The sequence below is a fragment of the Zootoca vivipara genome, chromosome 9 (genome assembly GCF_963506605.1).
Source record: "Zootoca vivipara chromosome 9, rZooViv1.1, whole genome shotgun sequence".
Classification (NCBI taxonomy): Eukaryota; Metazoa; Chordata; class Lepidosauria; order Squamata; family Lacertidae; genus Zootoca; species Zootoca vivipara.
Genome location: NC_083284.1, coordinates 38592016 through 38612193, shown reverse-complemented (window position 1 = coordinate 38612193; position 20178 = coordinate 38592016). Strand labels below are relative to the sequence as shown.

The 20178-nt window shown below is 41.5% G+C and overlaps 1 protein-coding gene across 4 annotated transcripts in view; it reads left to right on the top strand.

The window, feature by feature from the left end:
- IQCM (IQ motif containing M) overlaps window positions 1-20178 on the top strand; it is a 162056-nt gene that overhangs the window by 26861 nt on the left and 115017 nt on the right. For 2 of the 4 annotated variants that reach the window (XM_060278653.1, XM_060278649.1), the window contains exon 1: window positions 12087-13746. The exons of the other annotated variants lie outside the window; for them this stretch is intronic. The gene's annotated coding sequence lies outside the window, so the exon portion shown is untranslated. Of the gene's footprint in view, window positions 1-12086; window positions 13747-20178 lie in introns of those variants that run through there. 4 annotated transcript variants of the gene reach the window in all.

Genomic DNA, 20178 nt, shown 5'->3' with positions numbered 1-20178 from the left:
TCACTAATATACACATTTTTGCAAGGAGATTTCCAGAAAATAATGCATTTTGAATGCAATTTTCATTTTCCCCTAATATATCCATTTTTGTAAAATTGGTTGGCTGGACAACTGCATCACAAAATTCAGAAAAGTTCACCCTTTGAAGAATGGCTCCATTTCAGTTCTTGTACTGTTCACCTTTAACTGTGGACAGACTCAAATTCCCTGCCCCCCATCTCCAGCTATGACTCTTCCCCTACATTAAAGACCAGTGGCACCATGCCTTCACACTATTATTGTGGCTGCAGGGGGCCATAACTGGGGGGGGGGGGAGAAAGCTGCCATAACTTTGATGTAACTCGCCAAAAATCCACACTCCTTCAATAGAAATACCACCCAGTGCATGTACACAATTTGCTTCCCTTCCCTCCTCTGAAAACCTCTTGCACTACCCCTGCAGTGGTGCTGATGGGAATTGCAGTCAAAAACATCTGGAGGGCACGAGATTAGGGAAAGCTGCCCTAACTGCATTTTGAAAGTGTGGGAATTCAAAGAGCTATTTTAGGATTCTAAGGGGGAAATTCTAAGAGAGATAGTTAAAGAGAAATCTAGGTGTTACTGCAACACTGTGGACCACAGCCAGCATCTCTGAATGTGCGGCAGCTGTATAAAGAATTCAGCCCCAATAAAGAATACTCTGAACTCGAAATGAAATGCAGGCATCTCCGTTTTGTTGTCCTTAGCAAAGCCCTTTCACACAGATGGCACACAGCAGGCTCACCCACACATTTCCACTACCACAGAGAAAAGTGAGCGACAACAGCTTAGGAAGAGAGGAAGTGCTTGGTATAAAATAATTTAGTCATACGTTTGTTGTTACTTCTTAACTATTTACAGTTCTACCCTGCCTTTCCACACTAGGTGGTCAACAAGAGTGATGTAAAAAGACAGGGGTATGGTATCTAACATTCTTGGTCCACTAGTGCAGTGTTTCCATGTTACGTAACTATGGAATCCAATGCAACAGTTTGCATTAGGGGAAACTTCTTGCACAACAGATGGTGCAACGAAGTTACAGGCAAGCTGCTTATGCGCGACCTTCCGCAACAGTGTTCTGCTGGTGCTAAACATCTCCTCAGTGGAACAAGAATAGAATGCAAAGGGACTTCAGGGTTTTAAGATTTTCAAAATACGTTTTTGTTGTTTCCCACCCTAGAATCCTTTGGGATATAAATTTTATAAACAAAACAACTAACTTAGCAGCACATCATTGAACGCAACCCAATGCTAAAGCATATTCAAATATATATTAAAAACACACACAAATTAAACTGCAGTCAATGAGTTATTTAAAGGAGTTATTTTGCTATCAAAATAACAGCAAAAGCAGACAGAAACAGCATAGCAAAAAACATTCTCTTCAATTTCAGTTTATTTGACCTATAGACCATAAACTTCAAATACAGTATAGGGTTATCAGGACAGGAATAGCAGAAAAGAAACAACGCAAATGCACACAAGTTGTGCCTTTTAAAACGGGAGTGTAACAAACCCCACACACCACCAGAAACTCTATAATATTTATTATAAACACATTGATTTGATTGTATTTTTATTGAGGAAGATGAAGTTAAACATTGCACCTTCCAGGAGGTGGCAGCATTGCTAAAGAAAACAAGCTTGGCATTACCAACTACAGTTAATGGAACCCAGCTGCTGCAAACTGGCGAACAAGGCTGGCAAAAGAAGTTACATTTTGCTTTTTCCTCCTGATGGACTGAATGATTCTTTGTATGTCATCAATCAACACGGGGTCTCATATGTGGCCAAAATCCATTGTCTTGGGCTTACACCTAGGGATTCTTGAGGAACTTGTCATTTGCAGATTCCTGATAAGAACTTATTTGATCCATACCTCTCAAACTAATGCACCAGTTGAAATTTCATAATAATGATCCCCAAATGTCCCAGTGCACTTGTCAGCTGACATAAGTATAAAACAACTGTTGGAAATGCATATTTTTGAGAGAGGATACATTTAGGTGTGAATATTTGGGTGGATCTATTCCCCCTGCCAAAAAAAGAATAACATAGAAATGAGACCAAACATATTTATGGGTGAGCCCACATGGAATTTATTTATCTGTTCTGTTAGTTCTATACCAGGCTTCCTCAACCTCGGCCCTCCAGATGTTTTGAGTCTACAATTCCCATCATCCATGACCACTGGTCCTGCTAGCTAGGGATCATGGGAGTTGTAGGACAAAAACATCTGGAGGGCTGAGGTTGAGGAAGCCGGTCCTATACCATCCGCCCACCTGGTGCTCTCTAGGTGGCTCATGGCATGTTAAATCTGACAAACCAATAAAGCAATATTAACAATACAAAGTATTTATAGCAGTAGCAGCTAAACGTTTTGCAGCGGCAGAAACACAAAGGGACAAATATAATAGAAGATTGGGGGTGGGACATTGTATAAAGGCTATTAAAAATGATAGTAACACAGACCTGAAAAAGACTGATCAATATGCACTTTCCAAGTTGTATGTCTGAAGAGCAAGCACTCCAGCTCTTAAAGTCCTGATGAAACTAATGTTAACTTAAAGTGAGTTTTCACCTGACGCCAGATTATGGCATTTGCAAACAACTATTCTGAGAATACTTCTCAGCACCTTCCATGAAACACTTCCCACCCTTTCATGTTGGATGCCATATTGCACTGGTGCCAATAAGCATCCCATTAGCTGTCAGTATAATGATGACAAATATGTATTGCCCCTTGGAATATGATGAATAGTACACTGGGAAGCTGCTTGAGGGCTGCTGGCTTGCTCCATTATCAGGAAACGATCTCTTAGTACTGGTTGCTCATGATATGAGAAAGTACGTTTTCATAACTTTAAAAAACGGGCATGCCCCCCATTCCATATATAACATTCAGCCTTTGAAGTCATATATCACACATTTATCTGCAACACTATTGCTTCCAAGCTGTATCTGAGGACAGACTCTAGTCCTTGAAAACTCGTGCTAGAAGAAATCTGATAATCTTCTTTGAGGTGCTGCAGGACCCTATATAGGTATAGAATGAGCATGAATTAAATTTGTATCTGAATGGTTATGTCTTCATCATGTTTAGCAAGGAGGTGGTAGGTCAGAATTGAGGTTTCTATGTGGCACATAGAAATTTTAAGGACATGAGCCCCCATTCCTTATTTGTAGCTTTGACCCATTCATTTGTCACGGGGTTGGGCTTCCCACCATGTAATGGTTGTGCAAGATTACAAGTCTTAAGTTAAAGGAGGTTTTAATTTTTTGGGGGGTGGGGTGGGTTGCTTTTATCTAGCAGCATGTCAGTCAAGCGGCTGGACACCCCTCCTCTCAAACTATGGTCCAGTTTACCTTGGTGCATGTATACAAAACACACAGAGAATGCAGCACACAACACACAAGGGGGGGGGGTAACACACAGTTCCCTTTATGCATTGATCAAATGAACATGCAGAGAGGGCAGGAGGCTCTGTGCACCTCCAACACCACGCCTCCTGAGGATCAGACAAATTCACAGGGGATAAGGTTGTCAATTTGTCATTGCTTTTCTCCCAAGAAGCACCTTGCCAACAAAGGTCCATATAGTTAAAGCTATGGTTTTCCCAGTAGTGATGTATGGAAGTGAGAGCTGGACCGTAAAGAAGGCTGATAAGCCAAAGAATTGATGCTTTTGAATTATGGTGCTGGAGGAGACTCTTGAGAGTCCCATGGACTGCAAGAAGATCAACCCTATGCATTCTGAAGGAGATCAGCCCTGAGTGCTCACTGGAAGGACAGATCCTGAAGCTGAGGCTCCACTACTTTGGCCACCTCATGAGAAGGGAAGACTCCCTGGAAAAGAGCCTTATGTTGGGAAAGGTGGAGGGCACAAGGAGAAGGGGACGACAGAGGATGAGATGGTTGGACAATGTTCTCGAAGCCACCAACATGAGTCTGACCAAACTGCGGGAGGCAGTCGGACACGACTAAACAGCAACAACAAGATTGTCAGTGTCTGCTAGCCATGATGACCATGTTGTACCTTCACTGTCAGAGGCAGCATGCCTTTGAGTGTCAGTTTCTAGGAATCACAAATGGGGAGAGTGCTGTTGTGCTCAGTCCCTGCTTTTGGGCTTCCCATAGGCGTCTGGCTGGCCACTGGAGAACAGGATGCTGGAATGCCCCATTGCACTAGCAGGACTCATTGTGCTGCCTTCTGGTGGTGCAACAACTTAGCTGAATCCCACCCAGTGTGTACAATTAAAAGCATATATCTATGGACTTCATATGAGATGATTCTGAAAATGTAGTGGCAAAAGTACTACATGCTTTGAATGGAACAAGTAAATGTCCCCACCCCCCATTTCATTAATGGCTAAATTCATATGATGAAAGCTTCCCCCCCATGCATAGACTGTGCCTTTCTCATTTATGAACAATGATTTTGAAGGAAGACTATTGCAAAGCAAGCGTAACATCCTTGCCAAGTATTGTTTAGTTCCCATTACCATGCTCATAAAAATATATATGGAAAATATCTGTACTACAAAATACAAACATACAAATTAATTGCACCCTCAAGCTTACAAAGCATTTCCATTTTGACCCTTAAGGAAGCACTTAGGTTGGCACACTATCACATTTCTTCAGCACTAATGAAGCAATAGCATGCTGCTTGGAAAATGCTAATTTTCTCACAAATGCATCCATTACCATTATGAATGCTGTGAGAAGTGTGATTGTATGGGTGTCAGGAACATCTGTTGGTCTCTATTGGACAGTGCCTGTGACGTCACTAACAAACATATTCTCCCCTGGTTTTGAGACCAAAAGTCCTACTATGAAATAAACCAAAACTGTTGTGAGCATGTGTGCTACTGTTGCTTAACTGTAGCCAACACAGTATAGCACTAAAATTCTTTCTTTTATAAGCATTTGGAAGGGATCTTTGGGAAACAAGGGCTTAACTCTGCTTGGGAACGCCTTCCCAGATGTTCTCCCTAGTTGGTCATATGAGAAAGAACTTCCTTTATTTGCTTCTCTGATGCCATTGCCTTCCATACATTTCTCCCATCCTTATCAACAGCGCATAAATGTATCAGCGGCACTTCAAAACTCCTGCTTGCTATAGTCATGCTTCAGCCTGGCTCCCCCCCCCCTTGCACCCCACCTCCAGTTTAATATCTTCAGTCCCTCTGAACCTGGCTTTCAAAGCTGAATGTAAGGTTGGATTTGAATTCTGGATTAACAAGATTAGTTTCACATGTACTTGGTGCCTAAACCTGACATCCAAGTAAGTAAGAAAAAATCTGTTATATATTTTATGGGACCAGAATGACTAAAATAGTATTTCTGTGCCGGGGGGAAAGTATTCACTCAGCTCTGGCATGGTGGGTTGGTGTGTTTTGGTTGAAGTCTTTCAAACACGTAGGCTGATTAAATCCCACTGAAGTAAACTAGATTTCAGCAGCCTTGTTGTACAAAATTGCAGCTGCTTTTCAAAGATTGTCCACAAAATGTACTTGATTTACATCACAAGTACATCAGAAGAACCTGCTGGATCAGAGCAATGGTTCATCTAGTTCAGCATCCTGTTCTTTCAGTCACCACCCGGATGCCTATGGGGACCTTCTCCTCCTGTGGTTACCAGCAACTGGTGTTCAGAAACATAACTGCTTCCAGTTATGGAGGTAGAGCATAACCATCAGGTCTAGGAGCCTTTGATAGACTTATCCTCCATGAATTTGTCCAATCCTCTTTTAAATCCAGCCCAGGTTAGTGGCCATCACTGCCTCCTGTGGGAGCAAGTTCCATCATTTTACTATGTGCTACGTGAAGAAGTACTTTTTAAAAATCTGTCCTGAATCTCCCACCGCTTTCTTACTGGGTCCTCTTCTCTTAACTTTACCCATTGTCCCCTATGGAATAGGGGACGATGTTCTTGATGCTATCAAAACTGTTGGGCTATTTGATGCCCAAAGATTGCTTTCATGCACTGTATTCTTGTATCAACAAATCACTTCCCCTCTTGTAGTTCTCCCACTGCAGTACTCTCCTCTTTTAATTTTAAACTGGTATCCAATTGTTTCTTTAACCAGTTTGACTCGTTTTGTTTCTGTTCCTAAATCCAATTCTCCCCTGCTCTCCTGGTTATCAAAATTCTCCATGGAATTGCTCCACCTTTTCTCCTCTTCATATCCAAATGATCTGTTCCTTGCCTTATTCATTCACAGCTCACAGCTCAGTCATCTCTGGAGACTCGCCTGCCATCCTTTAATTTATTATCTGCTGGAGATATATACTTCCAGTACATTTTTGTGCCTACTATTCAAAATGATGAAAGAACTGAACTCCAAACTTTGTTTCGTGCTTAAATAGAATTTTAGGCTGTGATCTTGTCAACAGTTTTATTGCAGGCTTCAAAAGGACCAGAGCTGATTTTTTTTAGTGTTTTATAATTAACAGAGCCTCTTCAGTTATTCCCAACATCTCCTGAGCAGATGGCATGTTTTCTCCTCGTTATTTATTTAGAAAATTTATAATCCACTTTTCAATCAAGAGATTCTCAAAGAAGAGAACAGTAAAACAGAGCAATAAAACCAATAATAAAACAACAACATAATCATGATGAAAAATGGGGTGGGGCGGGAACTGCAGCAGCAAAAATTAAAATGATGCTAAAATCTACCCTGGGTATCTGAAACAGCACCAGGGAGCGTTTATGTGCGCTCAGTGGAGTGGGAGGTGGGGGTGAGGGACCACACTATAGCCCTTTTCATATGTACATAAAGGTAAAGGGTAAAGGGACCCCTGACCATTAGGTCCAGTCGTGACCGACTCTGGGGTTGCGCGCTCATCTCGCATTATTGGCCGAGGGAGCCGGCGTATAGCTTCCAGGTCATGTGGCCAGCATGACAAAGCCACTTCTGGCAAACCAGAGCAGCACACGGAAATGCCGTTTACCTTCCCACTGTAGCGGTTCCTATTTATCTACTTGCATTTTGACGTGCTTTCGAACTGCTAGGTTGGCAGGAGCTGGGACCGAGCAACGGGAGTTCACCCCGTCAAAGGGATTTGAACCGCCGACCTTCTGATCGGCAAGCCCTAGGCTCAGTGGTTTAACCACAGCGCCACCTGGGTCCCCCCAAAATATGGAACGCTTCATGAATTTTGCGTGTCATATGTACAGTTTCATGCTAATGATATAATGTAAGCAAAAACAGTGGGTTTGTGCATGTTCACACTATTGCCACAGTTGCACACCTTGCTAGCCCTCCCTAATGCTACTGGTACATTTGGATGTCTGCAAAGGGGCATCTTGAGTTGCCCCCATAAGTACTGGAACCCTGAGCACTCAGAATATTGAAAAGTGTGTGTGTGTGTGTGTGTGTGTGTGTGTGTGTGTGTGTGTGTGTAACTGACAAATTGTAGAATTTCTTAGCAGAGGTTTCTCAGGTTGCTATCAGCCAAGTATTCTGTTTTCCTAGGAAATATGGAATGGCATTCAATTAAGTTTGATTCAAAGTAAACCTACTACAATTAATGGACCTAACATAGAGACGTTCATTGATTTTACTCTGAGTAAAAATTAGTTGACTACCACTTGCAATGTGGGAGATGAAGAACCCCACATATATCCAGAGCTCTCTAACCTCAATTTTAAGTGACGTTTAGCAGAGAATACATGTATTTTGGTCCCTCTGTGTAAAATGAGTACCAGAAGGCGATTATGCCCATCATGCTAGATATTTGCGGCATCCTGGATTTTATGATGACATGAATGACAAACCCACTCTCTTACTGTTTCTTCTTTGGCAAATTATTCCATTTTGATGGAATCTTGTAAGGCTTTCTGCATATCTAGCTTTGCACAGAAGTTCATTATGGACAGCTTTCAGCCAATAAGCTCTTAAAACACCCTATTTCCACTAACATGAGCTTGGCTTGTGCTGCTACACCATCTTCTGTACTGAATCCAAGAGAGAGCTGAAAGGTTCTTTGCTGCACAGCACTGTCGCATTAAGAAGCAGTAACAGAATGTGAAAATATCATTTTTTATAGGAATAGGGTTCACTGGTAGGTAGCACTGGGAGTACAGAAGGGCAAAATAATTTTCCAACAATTTTAAATACTTGGCTTTTCATTTTGATTCCCTGTTGTGTTTGCCTGATCAGATTTCTATGGATTTCTTTCAGATATTGAGTTCACAACCGCATCAGAGCATTGCATTGTGTCATTTTAAGTGGTTATTATGGACTCTATGTTATGAAAAAGGGTTTCCGGTAAAGGTTTCATTATCTAGAGAGAATATGTATAAATTGATACACTCTGTACATAGCTAAATTCTATAACGCTAAATCAGTGCTTGAAAATGTTGGTTGCAGAACAGTCATATCTGAAAGATTGTTGTGGGGGATGTATGTGTTCAATAACTGCTTTGGGGTGACAAAATTGTTTCAATTGTTTTACAAACTTTTACTGCATTAACAGTGCAAGCCTAAGTTTATTCAAAAGTTAGCCCCACTGAGTTCAAGAGGACTGTATTTCTAGCACTGTAGACTGACATTGTTGAGATTCATAGTTTTCTTTTTTATGACATTAGCAGTGTCGGGAGTGAGAGGGATGTTTGTTTCCTGCTTTAACTAAGTGTTGATTCCCTAGTGGTGAGTAGGAGTGACATAGATATTAATGAAAAATAGATTAATTTTTGCCACAGAAGCCGTCACACTCTTGCTTAAGGATTCTTATTGTGGCATCTTGTGCTTTCTTGAACCTCATAAGGCTCCTGCTGCAAGCAGCCTGCTCGTTAATCTACCTTATTATTGCTCCCCATTTCTTGTAAATAATAGATGCCAATGGAGGCATCGAAAGATGAAATAGCCTTAATCTCATCTGAAGCTTGATCCAATCCCACATTGTTTTTAGCTAGGAGTTTCAGAGTCATAAAACAAGGTTACAGCTTTTGTCTACATAGTCCTGAGACACAATTTCTAAACTTAAGAAAATAACATATGGTACAGATTCAGAGTTCAGAAGAAGACCAGCTGATTAGCAGGTAAAACATTGTTGGTGTTTACTGCTTATTATGCTATAAAGGAATGGAAATATAATATTCTGGCAGGTGTCTTCACTGGCAGATGCTTCATAGTTTGACATGCTGCTACAACCTTTTATTGAATTCACCTCTGGTGTTTAGCCTGGTGTTTTTAACCTAAGGCAGGGGTGGGGAGCCTCTTTCAGGCTGAGGGCCAGAATTTAATGTGTCCAGCCTTACAAGCCAAGAGTGTATGGGGCAAATGGCAGAAGTGGATGGGTGAAAGACAAAACAATAATTAACAAGCATAACACACTCACAGAGGAGTGTGGGTATGACCTTAATGGCAGCTGCTAGCATCATATAATGGAAGTGGGTGACCCTAAAAGTGCCAGTTGGGCAGGGAATGAAGATCTGCCACCTTTCCCAATCCACCACCTGAGACAAAGTGCTCACTTTGGCTCACGGGAGGTTGCATTGGTAAATACTAATCTAGATCATAATGATAAGACCTCCAACTTGATAACACTTCTAGTTGTTTGTAGTTGGGTTATTGAGGACAAAGACAGCAGTATAGTATCAATGAATAATATGTGGATCCAGTACCATAAAGAAATGAATGAGAAGCATGAGAAGCAAAGCATGAAAAGGGGTCAGCTTTCAAATGAGCCCGTTTTTAAGGGGTGCCGTCTCCTTTTAACATTTCTGAAGGTCTGGCCTCAAATCCCCCTTAAAAAATATGTTGCGCACATCCCCATCTGCTCATAGCAGGTGCAGTTAGGATGCAGAAACAAAAACATTATCTAATTTTCATGATTTCATTGCCTTTCCTAAGAATTTGGCAGATCACTTAATCTGCCTGTGTGCCTCAGTGTCAATCTGTGAAATGGAGAAAATGTTTTATTGCTTGCTTCCCAGACATGTTATCAGGTTAAGTATATGATGATTACCATAAAAGGGCACATTAAAGGCGAAAGGAGTTTAATGTTGTAATCCTAAGAACTGTTGCTTTGATTCAACCCCCCATGAGGCACTGATGTTGGGTTTGGACTGCCCCATTTCTTTTCAGTGCCAGAACGCTTGCTGGAATTTGGGCCAGTGTTTTCTCCTGCTGTGCATGTGGGAAGTGCATCCCTATCTGGTGCAGAGCTATCTAATCCCGTGTTTACACCACGTCTATAGTCATATATACACTTGTGCCCCAATCTAGCTAAGGAAAAGTACACTTCCATGATCATATCCCTCACTAGCTAAAGAACCATATGCCCAAATGGAGTCTATGAGGTTATCCTCCATAAGCCAGCAGATGGGACTGTGCAAGCAGAGCCGAAAGAAAGAAAGAAAGAAAGAAAGAAAGAAAGAAGGAAGGAATTTCAGTGATGGACTGGAATCAGCAGCAGAGTGGGGAATGGATCAGTCTCCTAATCACCCTTGCTTACAAGATAGCTGAGTGGCTCAATTTTGGGTTTTTAAAAAAGGGTTAAGTGTGAATAAACCCAGCTGCCCCGTGCTCACTGTTTTATATCAAAGCCCTAGAAATTATAGATATAGCAACAGGCCTATTTGGCCCAATTGCTCCAGTTGTCTTAAGGTCAGCCCTGATGAGACTGTGCAGGGGTTGGACAGACAAGCCCTGCACCTTCTAGGTCCCTGGTGTCACCATTCAGAGTAGACTCAAGGACTTGTTATGGAAATAAAGGGGGCACTTATTGGAAATCAGTTTCGTCACCTCTTCCCCCCCAAACCCCGAGACAATGAGCCCAGCCACATTTTATTCACAGTCACATAAGCACTTCACTACAGAATGGCCATAAACTTGTACGTTCAACCACTGAAATATACACCCAATATGTAGCAATGGAGATTTATGTTACTGCTTTATGAATGAACACTGTGTTTTATGAACGGACTCTGTATTTTGTGAATTACCTAAGAGCCACCAATAGGGAGCTCTAGAATCTGACAGCCAACCAATTGGGTACTACCAAACAGTGACCCCTATTGCTGAAAGCAGGTAACCAGCAGGGAATGCTTCAGCTCAGCCTTTGCACTGTTTACTGAACACCCCCTGCTGTGCAGATAATGGAGAAAGCTTGTAAATTGTATCCCTTCTGGCATCCTTGCCAACTCTATTATGCTGGTGTAAACCCTGACACACCAGAAGCACAGAACAGCAGCAAATAAAATCTGCTCATACGTCAGCAACTGATAAGACTTGTCAACCAGTTCTTCCAAAGTCTTCCTAAATTATAAAGCTCCAAAATACAGGCCAAAAGAGAGCAGGTCTGGGAAGAGCAAGGCTAACAATGGGCACCACCAGTGAAAAGGCCCTGCTCCGTGTAACTCCTGTCCTGTCATTTGATAGAGTGCCCACTTGCCCTCCTTCTTGACATGGAATGCTCTCTATTGGAGTCTCCAGGTCCAATACAAAGACCATAAGAAGGGAGAGCAGGGACCTTGAAGTTCCCAACAGCTGGCAAGCAAGCAAGCAAGCAAGCACACAGGTCACCTTTGTCACAGTCAGGACGCCTATGTCCTGGCCAGGCCTGCACCCGATCTTGTTTTTGTACAATCTTGTTTGTCCTCAGTAACCAAAATTATATTATCAACATATACAAGCAGAAAAGTTGTTTTCCTTCTTTTGCAAGGAATTGTACAAAACAAAGTGGCACTAATAAAGAAAAGTTCCAGGGTGGCAACAGAAAGCAAACTAAAAATGCTTTTTCAGTTCATCAAAAGTATCCAGCAATATCAAGTTATAGGAAAACTGGTGCTATTAACAGTGATCCTTCTAGTTGGTTAATTGGTTCAGCAACTTCCATGCACATGACGTGTGATGCTAATTATTTTCCCCAAGAGATAAATGATAACTAATCAGAGGCAGCTACAGGAGAGCTATGAGATTCAGGTGAGGGTCAGATGCCTTGTCAATCCCACCAGGTATATAAGAGGGCAACCCGGTCTGCCCAGCATTCTCCTAAAGAGGAGAAGCCTAGCATGGAAGACTTGTGTATAGTATGCAAATCTGAAAGGACCACAAAGGGTAAACCACCCAAAAGGTATGCTGAAGAGTTTGCTAAAACACTCATAGCAGATACAGCTGTTGTTAGTAACTCAGAGAAGGTTTGGGAACCTTCAAGCTTCCAAGAGGTCCACAGTTTAACCTCAGAGGATGCTGAGCCATGGTTAAATGCCACGAAGGCTGAACTTGATTCCTTAGAGAGGAACAAGACATGGGAACTAGTTCCAGGCCTGCCCAGGCCACAAAAGGTTTACAAAGTTCAGTTATTGCAAAAGTTTTTCAGTGTTAATTTTATGCATTTTTTTAAATCACCATGGTATTTAACAATAATATCTTATGTTCTTTAGAGGAGAAATTGTGAATTGTAGAATTTTAAATACCCGTCATCATCCTTGGCTTCACTCAATTTTGTTTATAACAATCTTCCATTTTCTTCTAGTTGTGAAGGTGGGGGATGGGGAGGGGCCTCACAAGTGGAGTAGCCTAGGGCCTCTCTTCATCTAAATCCAGCCCTGGGTGTAGTGTACCAATGTTTGCCTTTGCCAGCCTTGTGCATTAATCATGCTGGCTAGGGCTGATGGGAGTTGTAGTCCAGCATATTCAGGTTGGGAATAAGGAGCAAGGCACATTCAGCTCAGAGCTAAATCGTTCTACCTTCAAGGAGCCTGGAGATGCCAGTTTGTGCTCCACATTTTTTATATACACTGGATGATAACTCTCATTTATAGCAAATATCGCAAACCTTTTTCTTTCTATCTTGAGATGCTTTTAGACTTTGCTAAGGTAGTAACACACCTAAGAATGCGTTCCAACCTGAGGCTATTTTAAGGCACATGAAGTAATCTTACTGGATCAATCCAACATTTTTTTCTCTATAGAAATCAACTAATCTAGTAAATGCAATAGTTGTAAAAGAGATTAATTTGCTTAGTCTCTCAAATTTTCAGGTGGCACCTGGTGATGTGTTCAGTGCAAAATTGTAAGGCAAGCTGTTACTGAATTATAGTCAAGGTCAGGGAAAACACATTTATTTTACTTGTAGCTGTATCATTATCAGTGGCCTCTGATGATAGATCCACTTGAAGTAAAAACGCAGCTTACCTTGGTGAATTTGATTTATTAACTTTGCAACTGACAAGGTTGCCCGTTTGTTAGTGCTTATTTTATATTTGAATAGCTTTCAGCACATAAATTTGAGGTATTGCTGCAAGTTACTTAGCATGTTTCATATATCATATGGAGAGGCAAACCTGTACATTAATTCTCTTGATATTTCTATTCGGGATACTACCCTCTTTTTTAAAAATGGGCACAATTCTAGGAGGACATCTGAACTCATAATTCAGAGTGATTCCATTTAGACTACACCATGAAATAATGGCTTTACCTTTTGGTCCCCCATTTTGATTTTGGGGTTGAAAATATTAGAGGGAGCATATGTTGAAAACCATCCTCTTATTGTGAAAATGGTCAGTTCTTTTCAGTCTTGTTTGTTGACATTTGTTTGATTGTTTCTCTTATTTGCTGCTGATTTGGAATCATTTTTTTCTAGGACTCTTCTGAGGCAATCCATCAGGAATCATGTAGTGAAATGTGGATGCTCTAAGGCTACAGAGGAAATCAAATTTGACTATGTACGGACTTCACTGAGATCAGACTAAGTCCATTCAGAGGGAAGGTAATACTTATTGAATATAGGCAAACATTCCACCACCCTCCTCCCCATTTCAAAGCAGGCATGAAAAATCATAGAGGGCTGCCCACTTTTCTTCGTTAGGCTATATATGAATCTTGTAAAGTAAAAGTGATACATCATAGAGAACAATAGGAAGCTACATATTTGTTTTCCTCTTTAGTTTTGTAGCGCATTGGCTCATGGGGAATTCTGTTCTTTGATTCTTCCTAGAAATGAAAAATACAGCTTGTATTATCACAGCTTCTTATTCTATTCAAGTTGTATCCCGAATAGTAATAATGGCCAGCAAATATTATTTTTGAACAAAAAGGGTCAAGTTATTTTGCTTTTTATGAACTTTACACAGGGATTGGATCCAAAGGCTACATGCCAATCCATCCACACTATACCTTTAAAGCACATTTTATGCATATATTGTTTACCCACAAAGAACTCTGGGAACTGTAGTTTGCAAGTCACAGAACGACATTCCCCAGCACCCTTAACACTACAATTTCCATGATTCTTTTTTTTGGGGGGGGGGGGAAACCACGTGCATTAAATGTAATTTAAATGTATGGTTGAATGTGACTTCCAAAAGCTCTTTGTGCAATCAATTTCCACTTGTACAAATCCCCTCTGCCAAACTGGAGCTTCTCAGCAGCACAGCCCACGCTGTTCAAGAGGGCACCAAATCCACTTGAAAGGCTTTTGAGGGACACAGGGAGCTTCAGTGGAGCAGAGAGGAAGAAAAGGATGACTTGTATGGGTGGTTTCCCAGTCACTCAACCCTTGAGTTCAGCCCATAGATCTTAACAGATGGACACATCTGAGACACAATTTTACTTTCTTTATATTCTTACTTCTCTTTCCCACCTTTCTGTCAAGGTAGAGTACATGTGGTTCCTAGGAGACCTTCCATGTGGGAGAATAGTCTGATAGAATACGATTAAATGTCACCCATTTAGATTAGTTGTCTCTGGAAAAGAGGCCACTAATAAATTCTGCGCTTAAATCAAATCATAGTTGCTGTATATATTTTCAAGCTAAATTGTTCATTTATAGACCTTTGTGTTAGCTTTATTTGTGATGACGAGACAGTCATTGTATAATTACTGCATCCTAATACAGAACATGCCCAGTGTACTTTATATGTAATTCAAATTCTGTAGAATTACAGTGAATTATAAATAGACTTTCAACATCGAAAGTAGGTTAAGATATACAAATCTGTTGTTTTAACCATTACAGTTATTCTCTAGTGAATCAAAGTTACCTCAAGTAATTTTAATATTGCATTTTAGTTTGTGTTAATCTTATTGAAGAATAAATATGGGTTTCCTCTTATGCAATTAGTGGAGCCAAACTATTATGAAGAGCACCGACATGTTGAATCATACATAGAAATTAGCTAGGGGTATTTCATTAACAAACTAATTCAGTTATTTCTACAGACTTATGGAAAATGATATTCACCCCTTGGGGATAACTTTTGGCAGGAGAAGATAGTTTTTCTTGGCATCTACTGTACATCACTTCAATCTTTGGTTAGTCAGTTTTCTCCTTCGTGATGGATGCTGGGCACACACTTGTTAAGAAAGTATTCAGCAGTTTATAATGCTAGAGCTTCACTTATCAGACGTTCCAAAGGGCATCCAAAACATTTGTGTAATGAATGTGTTTGGATGAATAGGGAAGCTGTGAGCTGAAAGAACACAAGTAGGACACATTTAATATCAATAACCAATGGTTCGTATAATGACAGTTCTCCTGTAGTTCCTGAGTTAGGCAGAATCTATGCCAAAAATCTACATTGTTCATCAAAGAAACTAAAGTCAAATGTTAAGAACAAACTGTGCATAACCCAATTGCTTGAGCATACCAGGGAAAGCAGGTACATCTAAATGGTGTGTTTGGTTTCACTCTGTGGAATGATGAAATGTGTACTAGGGTAGGGATGGGCAAATAGGCCATTTTCAGTTTCTCTTGGTTTCTTCTTTTTCCAGCCTTAACCAGTTCTCCACATTTCTACATCAGTTTGCAAGGGAGGGGGTGAAGTTCTCATTAGAATTTGCATGATTTCCCCCCTTCAATATATATTTTTATATGCAATTTTGCCTCATATACACATTTTTGCAAGGCAATTTGCCCTGATATAATGCATTTTTGTATGATATTTTCACCATTATATGTGTTTTATATGCCCACTTTACTCTACTATATGCACCCATTACTTGACTGGACAGCTGCATTGCAAAGGTTGGATAAGTGCAGATTTTGAAGGACAGCTATGTTTCAATTCACATAATGTTTTGGGGAAATGCGAATTTCATAAAAATCACTTTTACATGTAAATGGAACCAAATTTCTACCCCATCTCTAATTGGGGCACATGTGGGATGGGTGGGTGAGGCTGGAGCCCCATTCACCTTTGTTCCAGGACATACCGTATTGGCCTGAATATAAGCTGCACTCCCCCCCTCCCCAAATTCTGACTGTGAAAAGTTAAAGTGCGGCTTAAATTCACGACCTTACAAAAATGGACTTTTACGATATCGCTGCTGAAACAGACATACAGTAAAACTGAACGGATGTGAGTGCTTGCGGCTTAGGACCCTCGTACCTACGAGACCGCCTTCCCTGGTATGCCCCGCGGAGGAGCTTAAGGTCCACAAATAACAACATTCTGGAGATTCCGAGCCATAAGGTGGTTGGATTGGTCTCGACTAGGGCCAGGGCCTTTTCAGTACTGGCCCCGACTTGGTGGAACGCTCTTTCACAGGAGACCAGGGCCCTGCGGGATTTGTCATTTTTCCGCAGGGCTTGCAAGACGGAGCTGTTCCGCCTGGCCTTTGGGTTGGATTCAGTCTGACCCCTGTGTTTTCCTCCCTCATGATTTTTTTAAAAAATAATTTTTATTGGATTTTTGTACAAACAAGACAAACAAAACGTATATAATCTGTCCCTTCAATTACCCTCCATCCGTGAGTCCACTTCTGCCACCAGTAGTACCCGCAGGTGTTGAGAATCAAAGGGGTCCAGTATAGGGGTGGGTTTGACCTCCCCCTCCCCCCCTCATCCCCTCCCTGCCACTGAGAGGACAGGGATGGAGGGGCTCTGTGGATTGGTTTCCCCTCAGCTGCTCCTTTAACCCAAGCCTTAAACAAAACATACACACAATACATATATATATATAAAAAGACAAATAAAAATTTAAAAATTCCCCATTCTTATTTTCTTCACATTATAATTGTGACTTCCTCAGATCTCTTCTTCCTGGTTTTCCTAACTTCTCTAATTGATTGTGGCGGATTTTCTATTCTAATTCCGAATCTTATCCTTATAATATTCACTTATTCCTCCTCCTTCTTCATACTGCCCCCCCACAAGTCCCCTCCTGCCACAAGAGGAACCAGCGAGGCGCAGCACTTCAAAGGTTCCATTTTTGCGTCTGGGCTTCCCTCCCCCCTCCTCCCCCCCAGCACACCTTCTGCCACCAGGTGCTTCTGGGCAAAGAGAGGAGGGAAGGCGGCCCTCCATCCAGACACTTATCTGAACACAAAAATGTTAATACAAATTGTTTCCCAAGCCATTCTTCTACCTCCCTCCAGAAATCTAAATTTTTATATCTGTTAACTCTCCTTTCTCCTCCCGATGTCTCCCCCCCCCCTTGGATCAGCAGTCCTTTAACAAGCCAAAAATTCAGAAACCGTTATTCACTCACCAAAATACTTTTTAACTAAATTTTTTCACCCCACACCCGTTCTTTCCCACTTCCAAATCCAGGCCTCTGTCCCCCCCTCATTCTGCCTTTCCTTTCCCTCTGTTACCCATGCCCAATTTTTAGTCCCTCCAGGAGCCTTCTTTTCTTGAGTCATTAATTCATTTTGTTGTTCTTGACAACTGTCTTTTTCCTTTTCAAATCCTTGTTGTTCTTCCTCCAAGTCGCATTTTTTATAATCCACCTCAGTTTTTGCAAAATCCACTTCTTGTCCTTTACTCTCAGGTAAGCTTTCCACATTATCTTCTAAGTCCTGATCTTGAACCAAAGTCTCTAAACATGTTGGACTGGAGTGTTGCAATGTCCTATGGATGTCCTTCAGAATCTCTAGATAGTTCAGAACTGTCTCTTGGAAGCTTGGTGAATACATTGTTTTCATTCCTTCTAACCACACACAGGCAGGAGATTAGGAGGCAGAGCACACTGGAAATTTCCATTCACTCACTCTTTCCTCCATCTTGGCTGTTCCTTCCATTGTCTTTAATTTTTCAACAATAGAACATCTCTTAATTCCAGATACTTCTCTTTTAATATAATCTTGCAGCCGCTTAAACTTTCAGCAAATTTTTATGAATTTTCCTTATCTTTTACCAGTTTTGACAGCTTTGACAGCTGTCAAAAAATTTTTTCCCCCTTTGTGCACTTACTGTTCCTCGGGAGGTATCGGCACCGGGGTTTGTAAAGGAGTGAAAAGTCTTTGTTTCTTTCGGGTACTAAAACCAAAGTATCTTTTTCGGCTTTGGAATGTTTAATGCGCCTCTTAATTGACCATTAGGAAGAGATCGACTCCCGTTTTTGAATCTCTCCTGATTTTCCAAATAGTTAATTTTAAAATCCAGAAGTCCAAGTGGAGATTTCACTTACTTTGTCTTTTATTTTCTTGGAAGAATCTGCCGCTGCCCAGTAGAAGACTCGGGGCTTCGCTATGCCGGAGGTAACGATGACGTCCAAAATGGCTCCCGCGACTCCACTCCGCTGGCTCTCGGAGACTCTACTGGGTCTCCGGGCAGCAGAGGAATCGCCCAACGGAGCCTGCCGGACCTTGAGCCCTCGGGACGCCCTTCCCGAGGTTCTTACGGGGAATCCGCGCGCCCCGCGGAATTCCCCCCCCCTCCGCGATGCCGGGGACTGCGGCGCTCGCAGTCCCTGCGTCTTCTTTGCCGGCGGCAGACCGGAAGTGCCTCCCTCATGGTTTTGATTGATGGACTACTTAAAATGAGACTGCATTTTAAATTTTAAATTTTAATATTGTATTTTAATTAATTGTTTTATTTTATTTTATGTCTTATTGTAATTTTATTGGTGTTAGCCGCCCTGAGCCCAGTTTTGATTGGGGAGGGCGGGGTATAAATATAAATATTATTATTATTAATTATTATTATTATTATTATTATTATTATTATTATGGGAGTGGCTTATATTGTGTCCCCCCCCCCCGAATTTTAAAGGTGTGGCTTATATTCATGTGTGGCTTATATTTGGGCCAATACGGTAAGTATGCAGATGGCCTGCTATTAGTTCCAGGAAGGCAACCTCCATTGATACTACTCCATTGAGACCTCCCTCTCAGGACCAGTAGCAGGTGGTTGGTCAAGACCAGGGTAGAAGAGGAAAGGGTTAAACCTCCTTCCCTGTGTGCTATGAAAATCCCCCACATGCCTGCTATTTTTATTTCTTAAGCGCACATGATTTCAAGTCATGCTTACTGTCACATCAAATTTGGTCCTCAGTTGGTAGGAACTCTGTGCAGTGTGATGTCTGGGGCACATCAGCCTGAGAATGTGCTTCCTAGAATGTACTCGGCACTCTTTTGTGGTCATGTTGGGTATCCCCCCTCCCCCGTAATGCTCCCTTTCTCCTTGTCATGGAAATCCAGAATTTTGTGACATACAGATTTTTAAACAAATCGTAGCTCCAGTATTGATTTCCCAATCTTACCTATTAGTATTGGAGATTTACCTGCTATTAGTACTGGTGGAAAAACTTTCATTGGCACAAATAGAACCTCCCCCCCCCCAAAAAAAGAAATGTGGAGTAGGACTGCAGCAGGGGGCAAAGGCCTTACAACCCAACACCCGCCCACCTCTCCAGAGCCAGGATCTTGTCCCAGAATACATTCCCCACACATGCTATTTACTTCTTAAAAAACCATTTGTGCCATTGCTAATTGTGAGAATGGCACCAGAGGTGAATTTAGGGGAGTGCAACCAATTTGCCCACACTGGGTGCTGAGTTGAGAGGGCACCACAACAATGACTTGGAAGGAAAGGTGAGAGGTGGCAGTGGGGGGCAGGGGAGGAATTTTGGCATTGCACAGGGCACTGTTGAAATTCAAAAGCCCAAAGTCCACCACTGACAGCATTTCATCTAGTTTGGCGTAGTAGAAAAAGTGACATTAATGTCCTATGTGTAACTGTAGCCCATTTCCCCTAAAAAAAATTAGACATGTTTTCAAACAGAACAATAATGTTAACATCTTGTCCAAATATTATACATTTCATCGGCAGTGTAAGTAGATTTCTCTAGTGGAGATTGCACTGCTTCAGTGTCAGATGTAACGTTTTAAGTCCTGATTTTTAAAATAATTGTTTGCTGTTATGTGATTGCAATTTATTATGCCTAAAGCAACCTGAGGACACTTTGGAAATTGAGAT